Below are 4,922 nucleotides of genomic sequence, written 5' to 3' on the forward strand. Positions count from 1 at the left end.
AAAGACGTACACGTTTGAAACTTGGAGATACGAGGTTTCTGCCCAACAGTGACGATATTTTAGTGATTATGTTGTGAGGAAAACATTGAGATAATAGCCTTTTTGGTTAGAACTGAGCTACTAAATATTTTTTTCAAGTGTCCAGATAAATTCCAAATATTATCAAATGATCTCGCGGCACCCCTGGACTGCCGTCACGGCACCCCACCCCAGGGTGCCCCGTCACCCACTTTGAAAACCCCTGCTCTAATTCATGGAGTGATGGAGTCTCAGAGATGGTGTTAATACTTAGCCTGGCTTGGCCAGACTATATACTAATGCAGCTAAAAGTGATTGTCTGGCTGTGCTAGGCTAGGAAGCACCGTCCATGTTTCACCTTTAAGATACAGTTCAGATCCCAGGTCTACTAATAGGATTTAAACCACCAGAAGGCTCTACGTCTTGTTTACATTGTGGTCCTTTAGTTCTCACTTCATGAAGAAGGCTGCAGTGTTCCTATCTGTCCTGTAGGAGGAGTAAAGAGCTACTATCTGGATGCTATCTGTAGCTGCCACTATTTTATCTGCTGGTATGGAAGCCTTGTATACCCTGCTCTCACTCTCTGTGTTGCACGCACCCGCACACGCACACCCGCACACGCACACCCGCACACGCACACACGCATGTGTAGCAGAAAGAGTCGCAGCCCCAGCCTGAAGCCTCTGAAGTCTAGTATCTGCCCTCATTCCATAGGGATATCCCTTTGGAGTAATGGTTAAGATATTGGACTTTCACGCGGGAGACCCGGGTTCGAAGCCGGGTGGGGAGGTTCGGATCACCTCGTTACACATGCATGCATGCGTGCGCACACACACACACACACGCACACCGTCGCTTGCACGCACACACACACATTCTCCATCTCTGTGGTAAATCCAGTCTAAAGGACAGACCAAGGTCTAACAGCCGCAGTAGCGGCCCACTGCTGACAGGGGGCAACGGAGGGCCGTGCTGGGAAGATAGTGTCAGCTTTGAAATAAATGGTAAATGGTAAATGGTGCATTTATATAGCACTTTTATCCAAAGCGCTTTACAATGTGCATTACATTCACCCATTCACACACACATTCATACACCGGTGGCGGTGGAAACCATGCAAGGCACCAACCTTCTCACCGGGAGCAATGTGGGGTTCAGAGTCTTGCCCAAGGACACTTCGGCATGTAGACAGGAGAAGCTGGGATTTGAACCGCCAACCCATGGATCATTGGCCAACCCACTCTACCTTCTGAGCTACTAAAGCCGCCCACTAAAGGTGGTGAAAACATGAAACTAAGTAGATTTACTCAATGTAATCAAGTATTTGCCAGAAAACATGAAACTAAGTAGATTTACTCAATGTAATCAAGTATTTGCCAGAAAACATGAAACTAAGTAGATTTACTCAATGTAATCAAGTATTTGTAGTACCTTTTTACTGTACTTGACTGTTTTCATTTGTTGATGAAATACTACTCCATTTCTGGCAAATACTACAGAGGTAAATATCTTACTTTTTACTCCACTACTATTCATTGTTCATCTTTAGTTACCTTGCAGATTACTAGATTATTATTACAAAACGTTACATTAACCTGTTCAGGCCCGTTTTGTAGGACTCACAACACAACAGCTCAATGTGTCACCAGTTGGATTTCCCCTGACCTTTTCTGCTTAAAGAGGCGGTGCCATAGTTTTGTACTTTTTCTGTATTGTATGTGTCTATGGAGTTAACATTACTCTAATAGACACAATAGAGGTGTGGTTATTATATGCAAATGTGCCTTCCCTGTGTATTTTTGGTCATCATACAATCATCCCCTCCCCCTTTTACCATTCAGCCAACACTGTGGGTGTGGCTAACTTCAGCTGGGTCACCACCGACCATGACAAGTTAACCAGGCATACTTAATGAACTGGTGGGTGTGGCCACATAAAAATGATTTTAACTCTTTCTGTACACTTTTTGGGGAAAGATCTTCCTCCCAGTATAATCATAATACCTGATCATCATGTTTATGGCACTGCATCTTTAACTTAACAATGGCATCATTTTATAGATCTGCTATTTTTTGACATATCAGTCTCCAGTTTAGGGATCTCCCAGACTTGGACTCTCCTTCATTAGTTGTCATTGTCATGCAGACGACGGCAGAGCAGAGTGTAATCACACTGCATTCAGATAGCAGATCTAATCTGATGTCCCCACGCTTAATCTGACACGTTTCTGCTAAGATTCCTTTCTGCTGCCTTTGATGCTTTTGTGTGATCAAATAAGGTTTTAATTTAGGAATAAACACAATAAGTTAGGATATGTGAGATGAGAGGTTGGCAGTTTCACTGTTTAGCCATTCAGACCTAGAATTATTCAATGCTTTATCTAGCGTTGTGAGCTTGTTGATCTGCTATTTTTGAAAGATGGTGTTGTTGTTTTTTGGCAAGTCTTTGAATATTATGTTTTTAAAATCGAACATTTGTAACTCAAATATTTGCTTCTGGGGGGGTCCCTGGAACAACATATTGTGAGATGGGGGTCCGTGGGGCCAAACACATGTAATTATGGGGGTCCTTGACATGAAAGGTTTTGAGAACCACTGATTTAGATGAAGGATTTACAAGACACTTATAGAATCGGGTCAAATGTTCACTATTTTTCAAAAATATATTTTTGAATAGTTAAAGATGCAGATTCAGCTCTTCAGACTCCACCTTAGCCCATAGCACTTACAGTAGCACTTACCTATCCTCGATGACCATACACGTCATTTAGATCACATTCTTTTAATTAATATTTTATAAAGTCTTTACTTGACTGAATAGGTGCTTGGTCTGACTACCTCATTGTTTCTTAGATTACTATTTATATGCATTTGATTATTGATATTGATGTATTAGCTTTGCTAAGTCGCTCTGGATTAAGAGTGACTGCTAAAGGCCTAAACTGTAAAGTATACTGTACTGGAGAGGCCAAACTGTCTACTGTTTCAACAGATACAGTACACACACGCACACATGCACGCGCACGCGCGCATTCACACACACACACACACACACACACACACACACACACACACACACACACACACACACACACACACACACACACACACACACACACACACACATGCACGCGCACACACACACACACACACATGCACACGCGCAGTCGCGCGCACACACACACAAACGCACGCACGCATGCACGCACACACACACACACACACACACACACACACACACATACACACACACACACACACACACACACGTGCGTGTTTGCCAAAATGTGAATGAATAGAAGGGGCTGCCATCTGTCCTGCTTGGATTACAGGCAGCATCATAGCAGCATTGTGATGCTGGCTGCAGGGCTGGGATGGATCCTCTGCTCCTGTACGATACACACCTCCTAGAATGAAGTACTTACGCTACAAACCTCCTAGAATGAAATACTCACGCTGCAAACCTCCTAGAATGAGATGTATTTACACTACAAACCTCCTAGAATGAGATGTATTTACGCTACAAACCTCCTAGAATGAAGTACTTACACTACACACCTCCTAGAATGAGATGTACTTACGCTGCAAACCTCCTAGAATGAGATGTATTTACACTACAAACCTCCTAGAATGAAATACTCACGCTACAAACCTCCTAGAATGAAGTACTTATGCTACAAACCTCCTAGAATGAAGTACTTATGCTACAAACCTCCTAGAATGAAATACTTACACTACAAACCTCCTAGAATGAAGTACTTACACTACAAACCTCCTAGAATGAAGTACTTACACTACAAACCTCCTAGAATGAAGTACTTACACTACAAACCTCCTAGAATGAAGTACTTACACTACAAACCTCCTAGAATGAGATGTATTTACACTACAAACCTCCTAGAATGAAGTACTTACACTACAAACCTCCTAGAATGAATTACTTACACTACAAACCTCCTAGAATGAAGTACTTACACTACAAACCTCCTAGAATGAAATACTTACACTACAAACCTCCTAGAATGAAATACTTACACTACAAACCTCCTAGAATGAAGTACTTACACTACAAACCTCCTAGAATGAAATACTTACACTACAAACCTCCTAGAATGAAGTACTTACACTACAAACCTCCTAGAATGAAATACTTACACTACAAACCTCCTAGAATGAAATACTTACACTACAAACCTCCTAGAATGAAGTACTTACACTACAAACCTCCTAGAATGAAGTACTTACACTACAAACCTCCTAGAATGAAGTACTTACACTACAAACCTCCTAGAATGAAATACTTACACTACAAACCTCCTAGAATGAAATACTTACACTACAAACCTCCTAGAATGAAGTACTTACACTACAAACCTCCTAGAATGAAGTACTTACACTACAAACCTCCTAGAATGAAGTACTTACACTACAAACCTCCTAGAATGAGATGTATTTACACTACAAACCTCCTAGAATGAAGTACTTACACTACAAACCTCCTAGAATGAATTACTTACACTACAAACCTCCTAGAATGAAGTACTTACGCTACAAACCTCCTAGAATGAGATGTATTTACACTGCAAACCTCCTAGAATGAAGTACTTACGCTGCAAACCTCCTAGAATGAAGTACTTACGCTACAAACCTCCTAGAATGAAGTACTTATGCTACAAACCTCCTAGAATGAAGTACTTACGCTGCAAACCTCCTAGAATGAAGTACTTACACTACAAACCTCCTAGAATGAAGTACTTATGCTACAAACCTCCTAGAATGAAGTACTTACGCTGCAAACCTCCTAGAATGAAGTACTTACACTACAAACCTCCTAGAATGAAGTACTTACACTGCAAACCTCCTAGAATGAAGTACTTACACTACAAACCTCCTAGAATGAAGTAC

Source organism: Nannobrachium achirus (assembly GCF_963921795.1).
Source record: "Nannobrachium achirus genome assembly, contig: SCAFFOLD_172, whole genome shotgun sequence".
Lineage (NCBI taxonomy): Eukaryota > Metazoa > Chordata > Actinopteri > Myctophiformes > Myctophidae > Nannobrachium > Nannobrachium achirus.